General features: G+C 42.9%; 1 protein-coding gene and 1 long non-coding RNA gene across 4 annotated transcripts in view; one reads left to right on the top strand and one right to left on the bottom strand.

The window, feature by feature from the left end:
* Nucleotides 1-970: 970 nt before the first annotated feature.
* On the bottom strand, nt 971-19,630 carry LOC116980515. Of its 2 annotated transcripts, XR_004413996.1 has the most exons (3): nt 19,366-19,626; nt 18,131-18,633; nt 971-999 (listed from the first exon to the last, which is right to left on the bottom strand). It is a non-coding gene; the product is annotated as an uncharacterized LOC116980515 (long non-coding RNA). The 2 variants fall into 2 exon arrangements; XR_004413995.1 differs by lacking the exon at nt 971-999 and having other exon boundaries at nt 17,803-18,633; nt 19,366-19,630.
* Nucleotides 14,106-19,653, top strand: part of spryd7 (SPRY domain containing 7) — a 114,737-nt gene continuing 109,189 nt past the window's right edge. The window contains exons 1-2 of one of the 2 annotated variants that reach the window (XR_004413993.1): nt 14,106-14,205; nt 14,694-14,786. The gene's annotated coding sequence lies outside the window, so the exon portion shown is untranslated. The other variant, XR_004413992.1, reaches the window with a different exon arrangement.

A 19,653-nucleotide genomic window follows, 5' to 3' on the forward strand; every position in this document is an offset into this window, starting at 1 on the left:
CACAGCATCAGAGGCAGATACCCCATTGGTGGCGAGGGAGGGCTGGAGCAAGGTTATGCCCTACACCTTCACCAGGGGGACCTTGAGGAATGGTTCCAGCAGAATGCCATCCTGTAAAAAAGGAAAATGAGGGGTACAGGGACAGGGACAAGAATGGCATGCTTGCCATCTACTGCCCCACATGTGTGCTTAAAGTTCCATATTTTGTCAAAGCCCAGCACCACTCTCTTCCAGTCATCTGGTGTACTGGAACAGTCCATCACATCATCTCCATTCACCCATTGAGACCTCTCTTGTGCTTCCTCTTCACCCTTGCTCTTCCCCTTCTGCCTTTGACAAATATGGAATAAATGTTGATGCATTAAAACAACAACCGTATTACCATCTCATCTGTATAATTTTCACTCTTTAAACCATGTACAAACAATAACTGAGGGAAACATCTACTTTTTTCCTAATGGAAAACTACAATCTATTTTACATATGCAACACATTCCAGTTCTGAAGAACAACTGTCTCTTAAAAACGTTTTATGCAGCCAATGAAGTTGTAGAATTATTATGCTTCCATTCACAGATATTTTACATTTCTGGTGACTCTATGACTGACCAACCTTTTTACAAAAAATGATAAAAGTTATTGATCTTAATGCACTTGCTTTGAATAACCACATATTCTGCAATTTAATTACAATCAGAAAATAGAATCCAAGACTATTTAATATATATTAACCATTTGACCATGATTTGTTTAATAAAACAAATTAGGTTTGTTCTTTTTAAGAGACAACTAGGTCAAATTATAAATTATAGTATTTTTGCCTCTTATGAGAACAATTCAGTTGAATTCCTCTTTTTTGCAAGTTTCTGTAGGGGGAATGTTCGCCAAAACAGTATGATATACTATCCTGCACTTTTTTTGAGGGAAATGAGGTAAATGCAGGCAAATGGGACGAGCCCAAATTGCCAACCAAGTTGGGCCAAAGGGCCTGTTTCCATTCTAGAAAGCTCTGACTTAAAATTATAAGCCTTCTATAGTGCTTTCATCATACCTGAGTGCTCACAGTTCCCATTGCCAACAAGATCTGTCCTGGTTATTTTCCAAATTGTATTCCAGGATTGAAGTTCTTTTGTTGCCAGCAACATTGACCAACCACATGGCATTTCCAGCTGCAATCCTCCCAAGCCCTATAGATTTGTTTGTTGGTATTGGAACACCATGATACTAAGTTCTCTATTTCCTTTCTATGCTCTGTCATTGTCAGAGATCCAGCGAACCACAGTAAATGGAGTTACAGCAGAATTTGACAGGAGAAGCACCACAGAGGAAGGAGGATGAAAGTGTAGTAACGCTGGCAAATGATAGACTGGGCTAGTCAATAGGGATAGGGTTATGATTTTAAAGTCAGAAGATTGTGAATAAGGTGGGGTAGAAGGTGTGGACAGAGGTTGGAATAGGGTGGAGGGGGAGAAGGGTGGACAGAGGTTGGAATGGGGTGGAGGGAGAGAGGTTGCAATTGGGTAGGATGCCCAGAAATTAGTTTAGTCTCACAATGTACACTGTAGGACTGGAGTCGTCTTCCGCCCTCTGCATATACAAAGGGCTGGTAATGCAATTACTGCTGGCTGTGCAGAACTTCTGACTGGGAATTTTATTTTTGTAAATAACGACAGAGCCGAATTCCTTCTTTTGTAGTGAATTACCTTTGCTCCAGATTGAAATTACAATAATTTTAATGTCCCAACTGGCACTAAAATACCTTTCCTGACTCTATCCTTTACCGCTATAAGCCAAACCTTGCATTATACTCACAGTAACTTCAGTAGTCAATCCACAAATGATCCCATGGAAAATGACTTCTTGACTATAACCAATTTAGCTGTTCCAAGCTCATTTCCTGAAAATCAATGTTTTAAAAGTTTCTTGAGAGAAAATCTGACATAAAAAGCCCACACAAACTGCTGTAAAATAGCCATCTCTTTTAATAAATAAGGTCCTCAGGTGGTTAGACTTGTGGAATCCTTTGTTACACAGCCATCTCTCACAGCCCACATTAAGAGCTTTTTTAAAAGTTTGGTTCTGTCAAAACATGACGGAAAGGGGAATTACAATTTCATAGAATCATAGATCAATTACAGCACAGAAGTAAACCATTCAATTCATAATGTCCACACCAATTCTCCACAAAAACAACTTTCTATAATTGATACCTATTCCACAGCCTTGCAGCATATTTTTATCTACCATACTTATACAATTCCTTTTTGAGGGTCACAATTGTCTAAACTGGTCGTTATTTTATGTGTTTCAATCAAATCTTCCCACAGCTATCTTTCTCAAAAAAAAAATCCCAAACTTCTCTAATACATCCTTGTAATTTCCATTTTGCCAGTCTGTTAATATCCTACAATATGCCACAAACTGCTCAGTGCCAGCACAGTTTTCAGCCTTATTAACATAGGTGCAGCCAGGCATTCTTCCTGGATGTTTTGCAACACCATCATTTTATTTTGCTTGATACGTTTGAACTTATGTTTATTAGCATACTGATTACATGGTGCCAGAAGAATTTGTGTACTTCATGCAAATGTTTCCTTACCATTGAATTTTAATTACCACTCACCCATAGGTCCCAATACTCACCACTCTCGGGAGAGGGAGGGGGGCAGAGAGGGAGGGGGGCAGAGAGGAAGGGGGGCAGAGAGGGAGGGGGGGGGGGCAGGGAGGGAGGGGGGGGTGAGAGGAAGGGGGGCAGAGAGGGAGGGGGGGGGCAGAGAGGGAGGGGGGGGGCAGAGAGGGAGGGGGGGGGCAGAGAGGGAGGGGGGGGCAGAGAGAAGGGGGGTGCAGAGAGGAAGGGGGCAGAGAGGAAGGGGGCAGAGAAGGGGGGGGGCAGAGAGGGAGGGGGGCAGAGAGGGAGGGGGGGCAGAGAGGGAGGGGGGCAAAGAAGGAGGGGGTAAGAGAGGGAGGGGGGCAGAGTGGGAGTGGGGGCGGAAAGGGAGGGGGACAAAGTGAGAGGGCAGAGGCAGAGAGAGAGGGCAGAGACAGAGAGAGAGGGCGTCGACCGAAGGACCCCTGCGCGAGGTGGCGGGCGGGCGTCGAGCTTGGCTCGGCCCGCGGCAGCAGCCTTCCCACCGGGCACCGGGCAGCCGTCCCGAGCGAGGATGCGGGCGGGCGGGCATCAACCCGAGGACTCCGAGCGAGGTTGCGGGCGGGCGTCGACCGGATGGGGGGTAGAGAGCGAGGGGGGTAGAGAGCGAGGGGGGCAGAGAGCGAGGGGGGCAGAGAGCGAGGGGGGCAGAGAGCGAGGGGGGCAGAGGGGGGCAGAGAGCGAGGGGGGCAGAGAGGGGGGGGCAGAGACCGAGAGAGAGGGCAGAGACACTCCAGACACTCCAGAGTCACTCCAGCTCCAGGCTCTGCTGCAGCCCAGGCCCAGTCACCGGGCTTGGCCCGCAGCAGCAGCCTCCCGAGGACCGCAAATTCGGTCAACGCAGTTTCTTTTTCAGCGCCGGTCACAGCCCCAGCCCAAGCCCCGGGTTCGGCCCTCACTCCAGCTCCAGGCCCTGCTGCAGCCCAGGCCCAGTCGCCAGGCTCGGCCCGCGCAGCAGCTTCCCGAGGACCGCAAGTTCGATTTCAGCACCAGTCATGCAGGCAGTAGCCCAGGCCCAGTTGCCAGGCTTGGCCCGCGGGAGCAGCCTACCGAGGACCGCGTGTTCGGCCGCCGCAGTCTCCTATCCAGGGCCTGACTTCATTTCCGGGCTCGTCCTTTGTTCCACCGGCGGCGTCTTTTGAATAGCCCAGGTGGGGTGGGAGGGGTCGGTGGGGTGACGTCACTCGAAGCGCGTGGAAAATTCTGTGTGTGAGATGGCACCGAGTAGACCCATTGTGATGTCATCAGCGAAAGCCAGTCGTTTTAAATTCAAAGTCTTTTGACGATTTTCAACTTTAATCTGTAAAAAGTCGAGAAATAAATCATGAAATGTTCAGATAAGGTGCTCATGGCCTCGACGGGAAAATGTCAACCGGAATATGTAAAAATGTTATTGTTACCGCGTAGTTTTTTCACGAAGATATAAAGACACACACACACACGAGATCAGAGGATCAGAGTTTTAGTATATACTAGACCAAGTGGGACCTGTTGTGTCCCTTCACCACAACGCGCAGTTGCAGGGAGGGCCAGCCTGTGGGGTCGCACACATTAACCATCCCCCACACACACACACTAACCCCCCCTTGATATTATATTAATATTATTAATTCGTTCCTTTTACCCCACCCCCCCGCCCTATCCACTCATGCATAGCCCCCAACTGCGCAGGTGCGGCTAGAGAGGGAGAGGTTGGGGCGGGGTAGAGTGGGAGAGGGTGAGGGGGTAGAGAGGGAGGGGGAAGGGGTAGAGAGGGAGAGTGAGGGGGTAAAGTTTGAGAGGTGGGGGCGGGGGGGGGGGGCGAGTGGTGTCACAGGGGAGGGCTGGTTCCCAAACGCAATACTCTACCACTCACACATTGGTCCCAATACTCACCACTCCCTGGAGAGGATGGGCAGAGAGGGAGGGGGGGAGGCTGAGAGGGAGGGGACAGAGAGGGGAGGGGCAGAGAGGGGGGCAGGAGGGAGGGGAAGGCAGGGAGGGAGGGGGGGGCAGAGAGGGAGGGGGAGCAGAGAGGGAGGGGGGCAGAGAGGGTGGGGGGGCAGAGAGGGTGGGGGGACTGAGAGGGAGGGGTGCAGAGAGATAGGGGGGCAGAGAGGGAGGAGGGCAGAGAGGGAGAGGGGCAGAGAGGGAGAGGGGCAGAGAGCGAGGGGAGGGCAGAGAGGGAGGGGAGGGCAGAGAGGGAGGGGAGGGCAGAGAGGGAGGGGGGGGCAGAGAAAGATGGGGGGGAGATAAGGAGGGGGGGGAGAGTGAGGGGGGGAAGAGGGAGGGGGGGGAAGAGGGAGGGGGGCAGAGACGGAGAGAGGGCAGAGACAGGGAGAGAGGGCAGAGACAGCACTATTCAAAGTACAAACTACATGCACAAATTTCAAATAGAGGTGCTATATGACGTAGGCCTATACATTTCCACTTTAGTTAATGTTTTCCACACAATCAAATTTCTAGGCAATTTAGAATCATTTAGATGATTATTTTTATTGCTAATTACACGTATGTACAGTAACTAAATAGCATGCAATGTATTTTTACCAGATTTCTAACAACTAAAGGTTCACTTCAGAACGAGGTCTACTGAAAATTTGTGAGCAATTTAGGTAAAGTTGACTTTGAACTATTAGGATAATGACATTCATTTGAGACAAAGGTGGCAGGTGTTAATTCTTTATATTTGTTCTATCTCATTAAAACTATACGCCAATCATAACAACACTTGCAATGTTTCCTATGCATTATTTATTTCCTTTCCTTCTCACCTTATTATTTTTCTTAGTGCCTTTTCTCTTATGCTCCTACTGTACTGTCCTTCCTTCATTCCTTTCAAAGATTATTTTACGCCAACCTTTATTTAATTTTCCATTATTGTCTTTTATAATGACTCTTACTTACATCTCTTCCATTAGATCTTCTTTTGCACCTGATTCTCATCGTATTTTGTACCACTAGCTGCACAACAAATTTCAGCAACCACATTTCCAAATTTGTAATCATGGCGATAAAGCTATTCTGCTCAATAATGCAGTCACATATAAACTAAATAATGTTTCAAACAATAAATGTTTGAATGGATCTTAGCAGCACAAAATGAATAGTATAAAAATGACAGGACTCAGTGGTTTTCACAAAAAACAAGCCACCAGTGAATTAGGATTATGTAGGTCACATGCCTGTATTTTGGCAAATGACTGGGCCCTGCTGTGCATCCTGCATATACTAAACAAACTGCAATACTTTGCTAGATTTATTTCACAAAAAAACAAACCTTATATTAAACTGCTATTTTGGTTACCAGTGAAGCAGCCCTATTAAATCGATATTAAATCCATAATCTATATTAAACAGTGTAATTGAATTCCCTGGTGTAACGACACACTTATTCAAACTGATGTGTTTTAGTACTATGCAGTTGTTGGCATTAGCTGCACAACTACAACCTAATAGAGCCAGCCTTAAAGGGTCACATGCATGCACAGACACCACTGCTACATGATACTGTATGAAAACTGGCTAAGAGAAGCAGCAAGCATGCCCCAAAATACACCAAAAGAGAGCATAAACTGATAACGGAGTGACATGTTGTTTGCAAAGGGAATGCTGAGACTCTCCTGACCTATACTCAGGCAATCCTGCTCGGAAGATTTCTGCCAGGAACAAAACTCCTGCTAATTAGTCCACAGATGCAAGTGCCAGTAGTTTTGGAAAGTCTGTATGTGAGTAAATCTTCATATTCAATTGTGTTATTCCTTGATCCAAAGGAAAAATAAATAAATGTTGTCCTCCTTGAATGCAGAATTTGTATGAGCTACCTAATGTCAATGAGCAGTAGATTGTGAGATGCAGCACAGACCAGCAACCTTGGCCTGCAATGATCCTAGGGAGAGGAAGCTGAGCAAGAAGACAAATGTGAAAGCCATTCAATCACATGTGTGATTATATTTTTGAGGTTGCAGACTATCTTGTTGGGTATAGACTTTATTCAGAGAAGCCTAAGAATGTGCTTAGATGGGATATGATGATATGGTGAGCCTTTATTAGCTTGAAGTGGGTAGGTCTTTAATGCAAGTTCTATGCCTCTTTATATAATGCATATGGATGCCTGAAAAGCCACTGATTCCCATTTTTCATTTATAACGCATTCAACAAGGAGAAGTGTTTGGTGTGCAAAAAAAGTGTAAATAAACTGTGCAAAAGTACAATAGTTGTCCAAGAGACAATTTGCATTAAGTATGAGCAGTGTCTATCATTAAAAGGTGTGACAAGCAATACAATAATGTAATGCAACATGACAAAGAATGTAGTTTGAGTGTAATTTGTTCTGTAAGTAGTCACATTTCAAGGGAAACAGCTTTCATAAAAGGTATTCTGTGAAGAACTAACAAGTTTTTTTTCCTGATGTGAGGATAAAAGATTTGCAGTGTTTTGAATTTATTGGTTCAAGTTTCACTCTATAAGCATCAATCTAAGGCTAATAAAAAGCATGACATAACATCAGAGGTAAAAATTTCCTAGTGGCATATAAAGATCGAAAACGCTAACAATTTTGCTTTTTTCTGGGATTGCGCCGTACTTTTAGTGAGCACGAGTACTTAATTTAAAAAAACACTCATATCCCTATCATGCAACTTCTCCCATTTGGCAGAAGATAAAAAAGCTTAAAAGTACACACCACCAGATTCAAGAACATCTTCTTTCTTGCAGCTATCAGACTCTTGAATACGATAGGATATAACTTTATTTATCCCAGGAGGGAAATTGATCTGCCAGCATTCATAAAACACAAAATACTGTACGTGAAACATGAAATTAAAGTGATGAGAGAAAAGGAGTGACAAGGTGTGTCTAATATTAGTTTAGGTGTCTCTTGGTGTGTCTTGTGTGGGGGTGGTGGGGAGGGGAAAGGGGGAAACCGTTTTGGTCGCCTCCTCCATGGAGAGGCGGCTCACGGCCTAACAGCATGGATTGCAGCGGCCTTTCCCGGAGTTGGGCCCGGAGCATCGACAGCAGGAGCAGCATGGACTTTTCCATTGCGGAGCGGGGGTGAACCCTTGCCAGGGGTCACCAGATAGGAGTGCTCCGATTGCTGGCCTGGTGAATTTGGTATCATCAGGCTGTGGTCTGTGGAGCCTCTAGCTGTGGGCATGGTGTGGACTTACCATCCGGACCGGCCTATAACACCCTGAAGCCACGGTCTGCGGAGCTTATAGCCGTGGGCAGGCCATGGACTTACCATCCGGAGCCTGATATCCCTCGCCAATGATCGCCAGAGAAGACCTCCGACCGGTGGCCCGCGGCCTATAACATCCTGAAGCCTCGGTCTCCGGTAGGAAAGTGCCGATTTGAGACCTCCAAGCCATGGAGTGTGTTTGACCGTTGGACTGGAACGCTGGCATGGGTGTTGTGGGTCAAGTCAAGTGAGTGCAGGGCCAACAGTCCATTTCAATCCATTTCATGTCCAGTCAATCCATTTCAAGTCAAGTCAAGCACAGGGCAGGTGGGGCCAGCCAACAATACAATCCATTTGCTTTTGTTTTAGGTGAGGTCAAGCAAAGCAACGACTAAGCAAAAGCTCAGGGAAGGCGGGGGCAGCCAACAATACAATCCATTTGCTTTCATTTCAGGTGAGGTCAAGCAAAGCAAAGGCAATGCAAAAGCAAAAGCAAAAGCACAGGGCAGGCGGGGCCAGCCAACAATACAATCCATTTGCTTTCATCTCAGGTGAGGTCAAACAAAGCAAAGGCAAAGCAAAAGCACAGGGCAGGCAGAGCCAGCCAACAATCCAATCCATTTGCTTTCATTTCAGGTGAGGTCAAGCAAAGCAAAGGCAAAGCAAAAGCACAGGGCAGGCTGGGTCAGCCAACAATACAATCCATTTGCTTTCATTTCAGGTGAGCTCAAGCAAAGCAAAGCCAAAGCAAAAGCACAGGGCAGGCCAAACAACTCATTTTATTTCATTTCATTTCCATTTCCATTTCAATTTCAAACACAGGGCAGGCCAAACAACTCATTTCATTTCATTAAGGGCTAACAAATCATCATTCATTGCAAGTATATCGCTGGCTAATAAATCATTTATTGCAAGCACATTAAGGGTTAACAAATCATCATTCATTGCAAGCACATTAAGGTTTAATAAATCATCATTCATTGCAAGCACATTGCTGGCTAACAAATCAGTTACTGCAAGCACATAAAGGGTTAACCACATAAAGCACATAAAGGGTAGACTCGCATTTTAGTAGACTCACAGCAGAATCAGAGTTGTGGCCTCTCCCTCACAAGCTTTCAGAGTGACTGACTCACGTCCAGGCATCTGGGGTTTTATAGTCCTGCCCTCCCCCCGGAAGGGACGTTACATTCATCATGGTTATTGACAGGCGAGAGGACCAATCAGCTGATCTCAAGATTTTTTTAAACACTCATAACTTTTTTTATTTTTCAAGAGGAGGACTGCGAGTAAGATGGCCAAAAATCATAGCGAAATAGGGTAAAGTTTTTCCTAAAATCTAAATACAGCGTAGACAGGAAGTGGTCAAGATGAGACTTTTAGTTATATAGATTGTGTGTTCTTTTTAAGTGTATCGCTGCTGACAAATTCATTTCACTGCACCTTCAGGTGCATGTGACGAATAAAATTGACTTTGAAACAGCCCCCTTTATTCTCAATTTTTGCCTTCTGTTAATCAGTCAAGATCTATCCAGGCTAGCAACGGTCCTCAAATACCACGGGCTCTCATTTTCTTTAGCAGGTTCAAGTGTGTCACCTTATCAAAGACCTTCTGAGAATCTAGGTAAACAACATCCAGTAACTCTCTTTTGTCTATCCAGTAATTTACTTCCTCAAAGAATTCCAACAGATTCATCAGGCAAGATTTCCCCTTCGCAAAACCATGCTGACTTAGACATATTTTATCATGTGCATCTAACTATTTGGAAACCTCATCCTTTATAATCTATCTATCTAGATAATCCAAACTCAAATCTTGACCACTTCCTGTTTGCACTGCATATTGATTTTAGAAAAAACGCTACCACTTACGGCAGTGATTTTTGGTCATCTTACTCAGAGTTCCCCTCCGCTGCGCAGGACAAGCCGGTTTTTCCCATCGATGAAAAATAAAAGATTTATTAAGGTTTAAAAATTTTTGAGATTCTCTCTCCTGTCAATCAGGCCATGAAGGCCACGCCACTTCCGGTGGGAGGGGGAGGGACTATAAAACCTGGAAGTGTGGACTGCCTCAGTCTTTGCAAGATGGGGGAGGGACAGGTCACGACTCTCAGTCTGCGCTGTGAATAACACTGAGCACATGTCTACTAAACTGTGAGTTGTTTTAGTGACCTGTCAGTGCCCTTAATGTGGTTTGAAAATGCAAAAATGGTTTTGGTTTGAAAATGCAAAAGTGGTTTTGGTTTGAAAATGCAAAAGTGGTTTTGGTTTGAAAATGCAAAAGTGGTTTTGGTTTGAAAATGCAAAAGTGGTTTTGGTTTGAAAATGCAAAAGTGGTGTGCCTTATTGAAAAGTGGTGTGCCTTATTGAAAAGTGGTGTGCCTTATTGAAAAGTGGTATGCCTTCTATATAATTAAAAGTCTAATTCTTGACCACTTCCTGTTTGCGCTGTATATTGATTTTAGAAAAAAAGGCTACCATGTACGGCTGTGGTTTTTGGCCATCTTACTCAGAGTCCCCCTTCGCTCATCTGGTGTCGAGGATTTTTCCCATAGATGAAAAATAAAAGAGTTATTAGTGTTTAAAAAATGTTGAGATTCTCTCCCCTGTCAATCAGTGCAGGAAGGCCACGCCCCCTCCTGTGGGAGGGGGAGGGACTATAAAATCCGGAAGTGTGGGCATGGCTCAGTCTCTGCAAGATGGGGGAGGGAGAGGTCACGACTGTCTTTGGTGGCCTTGCATCCTGCTTGAAATGGTATGAAACTGCATTTGAATTTGGTGGCCTTGCACCCTGCTTGAAATGGTAGGAAACTGCACTTGAATTTGGTGGCCTTGCACCCTGCTTGAAATGGTAGGAAACTGCACTTGAATTTAGTGGCCTTGCACCCTGCTTGAAATGGTAATGAAACTGCACTTGTTTTTGGTGGCCTTGCACCCTGATTGAAATGGTATGAAACTGCACTTGAACTTGGTGGCCTTGCACCCTGCTTGAAATGATATGAAACTGCATTTAAATTTGGTGGCTTTGCACCCTGCTTGAAATGGTATGAAACTGCACTTTAATGTGGTGGCCTTGCACCCTGCTTTAAATGGTATGAAACTGCACTTGAATTTGGTGGCCTTGCACCCTGCTTGAAATGGAATGAAACATCACTTGAGTTTGGTGGTCTGGCACATAGAAACATAGATAGAAACATAGAAAATAGGTGCAGGAGGAGGCCATTCGGCCCTTCGAGCCAGCACTGCCATTCATTGTGATCATGGCTGATCAATAATCCGTGCCTGCCTTCTCCCCATATCCCTTGACTCCACTAGCCCCTAACTCTCTCTCAAATCCATCCAGTGATTTGGCCTCCACTGCCCTCTGTGGCAGGGAATTCCATAAATTCACAACTCTCTGGGTGAAAACGTTTTTTCTCACCTCAGTCTTAAATGACCCCTTTATTCTAACACTGTGGCCCCTGGTTCTAGACTCGCCCAACATTGGGAACATTTTTCCTGCATCCAGCTTGTCCAGTTCTTTTATAATTTGATATGTTTCCATAAGATACCCCCTCATCCTTCTAAACTCCAGTGAATACAAGCCTAGTCTTTTCAATCTTTCCTCATATGACAGTCCCGCCATCCCAGGGATCAATCTCGTGAACCTGCGCTGCACTGCCTCAATCACAAGGATGTCCTTCCTCAAATTAGGAGACCAAAACTGTACACAATACTCCAGATGTGGTCTCACCAGAGCCCTATACAGCTGCAGAAGAACCTCTATACTGAAATCCTCTTGTTATGAAGGCCAACATTCCATTAGCTTTCTTCACTGCCTGCTGTACCTGTAAGCCAACTTTCAATGACCGGTGTACAAGGATGCCCAAGTCTCGCTGCACCTCTCCCTTACCTAACCTAACCCCATTGAGATAATAATCTGCCCCCTTGTTTTTGCCGCCAAAGTGGATAACCTCACATTTATCTATATTATACTGCATCTGCCACGCATCTGCCCACTCACTCAACCTGTCCAGGTCACCCTGCAATCTCCTAACATCCTCTTCTCAGTTCACACTGCCACCCAGCTTTGTGTCATCCGCAAATGTGCTAGTGTTGCTCCTAATTCCCTTTTCCAAATCATTAATATATATGGTAAAAAGTTGCAGCCCCACCGAGCCTTGCGGCACTCCACTCGCCACTGCCTGCCATTCTGAAAAGTACCCATGGATAGCACGCAACAAACCCTTTTCACTGTACCTCGGTACTTGCGACAATAAACTAAACTGTAAACTGTACATTTAATTGGAATCATCTAATGAATAACTTTCCATTAATTGTGTAATGTTGATATTGGTATATTATTGTCACGTGTACCAAGGTACCATGAAAAACTTTGTTTTGCATGCAATCCAGGCAAATCAAACCATACACGAGTACATCAGGAAGTGCAAAACAGAAAATAGAGTGCAGAATATTGTGTTACAGTTAGAGAAAGTACAGATTGAAAAATCATGTAAGGGCAGCAACGATGTGGATTGGGAGATCAGGAATTCATCCTTAGCACTTGAAAGGTGCATTTGGGGGTCTGATAACAGCAGGGAAGAAGATGTTCTTGAATCTGGTGGTATGTGCTTTTAAGCTTTTTATCTTCTGCCCGATGGAAGAAGAGAGAATAATGGGTGTAAGTGGTTCTTGGTTATGCTGGCTGCTTTCCCAAGGCAGTGTGATGGAGTCAATGAGGGAGGGGGTAGAAGTTGGAGAGGCCTGTTTGTATGATGGACTGGGCTGCATTCACAACTCTTCAAGTTTACCTGTCTTGGGCAGAGCCATATCAAGCTATGAAGCATATTGATAGGATGCTCTCTGAGGTGTAACTTTAGAAATTTGTAAATGTCATTGAATACATGCTCAATTTCCTGAGACTTATGAGGGAGTAGAGATGTTGGTGTGCTTTCTTGACTGTGGTGTCAATGTGGTCGAACCAGGACAAATTGTTGGTGATATTTATGCGTCAGAACTTGAAGCTCTAGACCATCTCCACTTTATCATTACTGATGCAGACTAATGGGCCTGTCCCACTTAGGCGATTGTTCAGGCGACTGTCAAGTCGTAGCGGGTCGCGGACTGTCAGAGTGGAACACACACACATACTTACATCGCTTCCTTCACCAGTCAGTTATGCAGGCTGGGGACAAAGCAAGCAGGGGGAGTGATATATGAGTGAAATTCACGGTGCAAAGCCAATGTGATACAGACACACACCATGATGAACAGGAAAGTTGGCACTGTAATTAAGATGGTGAAAGCACAGTGTATGGGAAGGGTTACGTAAGTCCTTTAAAATAGTAGGGGGGGGGGAGACGGGGTGGGGAGGAGTGGAGACAACTTTTAAGAAGCCAGAGATACACAGCTGTGAAGCTCGGCGGACAGTAACATTACCGGAGACTATGCAGTCCCCACATGGTTGCCGGGCAGTTGCCTGCATGGTCGTGAGTAGTTCCCGCATTCTCGGAACATTACCGGTCAATTATACTTGGTTCTGAAAACTACTGTTTACGGTTTTTTTCCCCCAATGAACCAATGAAATTCACCAGTCATGTTGAAAAATTAGCGGCGACCAGAATGATGCCGCAACTAGTTCCGAGAATGCGGGAACTACTCACGACCATGAAGGCCGCATAGTCTCCGGTAGTCGCCAAAAAAGCCGCCCAAGTGGGACAGGCCCATAAGGCTTAGACTCCACCCCACTTCCTGAAGTCGATGACCAGCTCCTTCCTTTTACTGACATTGAGGGAGAGGTGGTTGACTTGACACCATGCTATCGAGCTCATCTTGTAGCATGTAGATCGTCTTGGATCAGCACACAACAATGCAGATACTTTTAGTAAAGTAGCAGCAGTAAATCGTGACTTTTGTATTTAATTTATGCCTACACAAAGCAACAACGCCCTGTTACTAAATATAAACATTCCACGTATTATCACTTCCCTGGCCTTGCAAACAAATATTTAAGACCACTAACACTGATGAGCATCAGTAAATAGGGTTTGAGCAGCAACGGCATAACTCATAGCATTTCAAAACTAAGTTTAAATAAGCATGTACATTATGTTTCATCCGACCTTTTCACTTCGAGTAAACACCGATAAGACAAAGATATATATTTTTTAAATGACCCCATCATAACACTATTACACAAATTGATCGGCTCTGAGATATAAATTCCAATTGCATAGGATTTAACACGTGGGATAATTTGACCTGCTAGTTTACTACGACTAGATGGTAGGTCGCGTGTATTGCGCGCTTTCCTGCAGGAACCGCTCCGCCTACCCTTTTCGCAATGTTGACGCAATCTATAAATAGTAGAACAAAAGGACAACTTCCTTGAAGCTTGCTGAAACTGCATAAAAGGGTAAGCTTTGTAGGGGGGGGGGGGGGTAAATGTAACGTCGATGTTTGTGAAGATTCGTTATACCAAAGAGCATATACATTCTGTTACTTTCGGATCACATGAAGTATCGGTTTACGAGAATCTGTAAGTGTCCCACATTGTTTCCTTCTATCAAAAGTACATAAATGTGTTCTGTAATGTACCTGCGTCAATTTCATCAAACGCGTTTACGGTTTCTTTTGTTTGTTACGTTATTTAAGGACACAGTAACGTAGCTTGTGGAGTCTTTAAACTAATGTGGCTTATACGTACCGTACAACCAAATAACGCAGAGTCGAAAATATTTCGAAGTACATTAAATTGTACCTTAGCGGGCATCAATTTGACTGATACTAATTGTATCGATACCTAGCAATGGGATGACGCAATTCCAGACCTGATTTTTAAATTGTTGATGTGAAAACAAGGTAGTCCCATATGATACGACGGGTTTGTTTATTTTCCTCCAGATATTTTGGTTATTCTTGTTCCGTATATGATAACCCGTCGAGAAAAGTGGGCATTCGATGTCAGGATGTCCGTACAGATTGCAAAGAAACATGGTATGTTGTTAATTTGTGATTATTTATTTGAGGTTGCGTTACAACTTAACCGAATGATGAAAGAGAATAGAAGTGCCTTTCCCCGTTTACTTATTGATCTGTCATCACGAAATTATGCTGCTTGCGTAAACAGCCAGCACACCTTGACTAAGGTAACAAAAAGCAACTCAAAAAATAATGCATAGAATGAATAATACTACTATAGTATTTACATCGATACACAGTAGTCTTCCGGCATTAGCAGATTGACAGTTCAGACTACCAAACAACAGTTGACCTACAATCAGGAAAATGCCAAATTAGACCAGTGACAGCGTCACACAGCCAATTGACGTAGGCATAGCAAGGAGGGTGGTACTTCCGCTGTAGCGGAGTACTTTGTTACAAACAATAAGCCGTTTACAATATTGCTGATTGAAGAATCCCAATTGATTCAAAGTAAACTTTGGGAAATTCGCCGAAGCATGGGAAATAAATATAATTAAAATGCTTCAATTTCAATTTGAAATTGTATACCAGTCTTTTACCGCCTTGTCTATTTTTATTTAAAGTGGGTAATGTCTACAGTTCTTCTAAACACCGACACTCCAAATTAAGATCTTTAATATGGTACCGTGATATATAGGTTACAATTTAAAGTATTACTGAGACGCAGTCTTCAATGCTCGGCAAGTGTGCGTTCGGATGGAAGTTTAAGACAAGCGCAAGATACGTAACTTGAGAAAATACTGTAAAACGCTGTGTTTAGTATTAAAATATATTTAAAATATATCGTTGCTGTTTACTTTGTCCGTTAACAATTATCTTCCTTTTTAAAAATAATACAACCAGGTCTAATATGTGGAGTATATTTTGGAGAAACGTGTGCGACTGTCTTCGGCAGTTCTGCTTGTCTATTTATTTACGGGCATGTATCGATATCGTGCAGCATCTTAACTGACAGGAACAATGCAACAATCCGATTCTCTAATTTAGATAGTTAATATTTAAATATCCCCAGGGATATAACACTTTAACATAAACATTTGATGGCGAATATTTACGCTCTTTGCAATGAATTGCTTCACAACTTTCCTTTCTAAAACCGGAGGCGCTGTTGATCGTTCTTGTGGAACTGGAATCCCACCTCCTATTGGTCTGTTTAAAAAAGAACACCTCTCAGCACAAGCTCAGAATTTTTAGAGCTACGGATTCAACTGTGACAGTACCCGTCTTAATTTTGAATCATCTGTTTTATTTATTCCGAGAGTTAGAAAAATAGAAATTAATGTCTATTAAGACCACTCATGTAGTCTTCCAAATATATGAAACCAAAAAGTACTATACTGTAGTTATTCATGAGGCAATAATCCACAGCTTTCGTTTATTTAGTTTAACCTTGTTGCCTACATCATCTTTGTGTCTTAGAAATAAATAACAGTATTTTTGTAAAATGTTGCCTTTATTTTAGTACAGGTACCACCAGATAACTTGTGTCAAAACATAAACTACATACATCATCAGTTTGGATTGTTGTCGTAAATGAATGCTGAATTCTTGTTCATTCTTCTTGCCTTGGTCGTTTCATTTTATGCCACTAGAAATGACTCTGAAGGTTCTGTTATTGTTCATACACTGTAGGAAAATATTGCTCCATACTTTTATATTGTATTAGCATTTTAATAGCTCCATGTCTTTTCTTTTTAGTCCCTTTCAATATTCTCAAAATGTTTGAGTGTATATTATGTTTACTTGACTTGACTTGGTTTAAGACAATGAAAAAGATGTGCTTGGTACTGCATAACATTTTATTAGAAGGAAGTACAATTATTGGACACAAAGAGTCCCACTCCACTCCAACACCTGCCTGCCGCCTCTCACATTGAATGCTTAACATTCTATTAACCAAATATAGCTGACATAAAAAATTGGGTATTACATATCTATGGAAATTAGTAAGGATGGGACAGTTTGTTTAGTGCCATTTTCTTCCCCCCCCCCCCCCCCCCACCCCAAATGATCTTTGCTAGTCTTGTTCCTTTAATGATCACAAAAAAATTGAAACATGTTAGTAGGTTGGATTCTGCCATTTTTTTAAACTTAATGGAAAGTTTAGCATGTAGTTTTAATACAGTTCTAGCTACTATCTGTAGGAATGATTAGCATACCAATTATAACAATTGATTTCATCACTGCTAATAGAATTTGCCTTTGTCCCACTGAAACATTTACACTTGAATTGGAAGATGCACGGAGGATACAAATCTCTGCTCAAATAATTCGAAGCTCGAAATTTTTGCCCACAAAGTATAGAAATAACTTCCTCCTCACAATTTGTCTATTGTGGGAGATTGTAACCGTCAACTCCGACCATAACTACCATTGTGCCTTGTGTCACGATGGTTAACCCTATACTTCCTGGCTAGAAAAGTGCACTCATTTTGGTGGACTAAGATTATCTAAAACCCTGTAAGTACTTTCACTACTTCACATTCTTGTCCAAGAGAAATCTGTTAAGGTACACAAACAACATCTGCTAACATTATCTTGATCAAGATTACAATGTATTTTAAATGATTTTATAATAATAATCACAGTGATACAGAATAACATGGATTAGTTTAATCAGTGCACAATTAATCGAATAATGTTTGTAACCATAGTTTTAATATATTGTGTATAGAATTTTTTTAGAATAGAATGCACTAAAAAAAAGGCACTAAACAAACTGTCCCATCCTTACTAATTTCCATAGATATGTAATACCCAATTTTTATGTCAGCTATATTTGGATGATTACAAGCCGAGGCAGTGACCTATCCACGTTGTTGGCGATTCTTCTTGTTAATACACCCATCAGACGATATATTCAGATCACTATCATTTTACTTCTAGATGAGGAAATGTCCTTGGTTTCTTTAATTTTTTTGAAACAAATAAATGTTTTAGATTTCCCATGCATCTACTAATTACCCGACCTGAGAAGAAAAGGGAGTTTGTTGTTGTTAAACCTCTGGTAATGCAGATCAAATTCTGGTCACCTAGGTTTGCAACAATGTCCCAACTTGAATAGTTCTGCATTTCGTATGTGCCAAGATTTCAATATATAGCCAATCCTTCCTGATATCTTAATTGCAATTGGGAAAATAACAGGATTATAACTTAGTTGTACCACCAAACTCTTGCCAAAGTAGACACATTGGGTGAAAAACCTCCAGAGAAGTGTTGTAACAACATTTAAGACATATGGACAGGCACATGGATAGGAAAGGTTTAGTGATATGGGCCAAACACAGGCTGGTGGGCCTAGCAGAAATGGGCCACATTAGTCAGCAACCAAAGGGCATTTTTCCATGCTGTATGACTATTTGGCGGAGCTGAAATATCAAGAGAAAAGGGCCAGATTTGTAATTGCAATCGGGAAAATCACCCCGCAATGGAATTAGGATTTAAAGTTCATGTGTTAACTTTTTTAACTGAAGAATCGTCACTCCTGAATTTGCCAGAAGAGTTAACATTTCAGTCTTCCACCTGAAATGTTAATTCTGTTTCTCTTTCCGCAGATGCAATCTGGTCTGCTGAGTGTTTCCTGTATTTTCTGTTTTTGTTTCAGATTTCTAGCACCTAGTTTTTTTAACCTTCAAATTCAGAATTGTTTTGGGTGATGTGACAGTATGCCCTAGACCCAAGTGTTCAAACTGCAACATATGGATGATGTACAATCAAGGCCTTGTACAATCTTGTGGCATGCTTGTGCAATTGAGTGCAGTTATTCATTCACCTTTGGTCCCTTCTATTTGCATTTGAGGGAAACACATTCTTAGGCTGGTTGTTCCAAAGTTGTACGTCAGGATCCATTATTTGCAACCTAATAACGATGAAACAAGCATTTAGTTTTTTAAAATCTTCCATGTCCTTTAAATGTTCACATCCAAGTAGCCCATGTAAGGAAAATTAAATAGCTAGCACAACTGTTGATACAAGTGTTGAGTTTCTCCCTTTGCACAAAGACACTGAAGCAACAAAGTGATTAGCAGAATACAGGTGAGAGCTTGCTAGTTTTCTAGTGACTGTCAGAAGACAACTTGAGTTCTGGCAGTCATTTTGAAATGATTCACATTTTAAGATTGAAGCCTTATTGTCTTATTACTGGGATGACCATAACCATCTTAATTTTACCAGATCTTCTCAAATCAATTGACTGATGAGGTGTTTGAGAACCAGACAATAATAAATTCAGCGTTGGCAGGGCTTTATATACCTGTTGTAGCTTTTCAAGCCAGTACATTCATACATCTTTGGTGCAACAACTGCAAACACTTATTTATTTTCTATCAAACACATGTCTGGGATTCAAAATTAATGTGGTGTCTATTGATATCAATTTTACGCACAGATTTTTAAAAAGTTATTGAAACCACATGCAGGCTTAGAGACACCTAGCACCAAAATAAACTATCAAATCAAAGCTCATCATCATCGTTCTTTAACGTTCTTGATTAATTATTAGAAAGGTACTTGAATTGAAGCGGCATACGTCGATGTATCTGAAAAACAACAGTTCTGTTCTTTAAAAAAAAAATGACAAGTGCCAACAGACCTGCGAAGTAGTGGGCCAGGTACGCAAATTCGGCGTATTAAGTCCAATGCCTGGTCGGTGTTAGTCGGAGGCGATTTTAGTGAGGCGCCGTGAAGTGTTCCTAACTGAAGCCCGCGTTGTGGCAAGGTGCGCTGAAAGGGTGAGGTTGGGAACCGGTGTGTGGTGCTGAGGCGGCTCGGTTTGTCGAGGAGCCCCCTGCGGAACCGTTGGCCCCAGCAGCTTCTCGAGCCGCTACCGTTGGAGCCCAATTTCAAACTGTCAGCGCGAAGTTGCTGCTTACCCGGCATG

The sequence above is a fragment of the Amblyraja radiata genome, chromosome 14 (assembly GCF_010909765.2).
Source record: "Amblyraja radiata isolate CabotCenter1 chromosome 14, sAmbRad1.1.pri, whole genome shotgun sequence".
Classification (NCBI taxonomy): Eukaryota; Metazoa; Chordata; class Chondrichthyes; order Rajiformes; family Rajidae; genus Amblyraja; species Amblyraja radiata.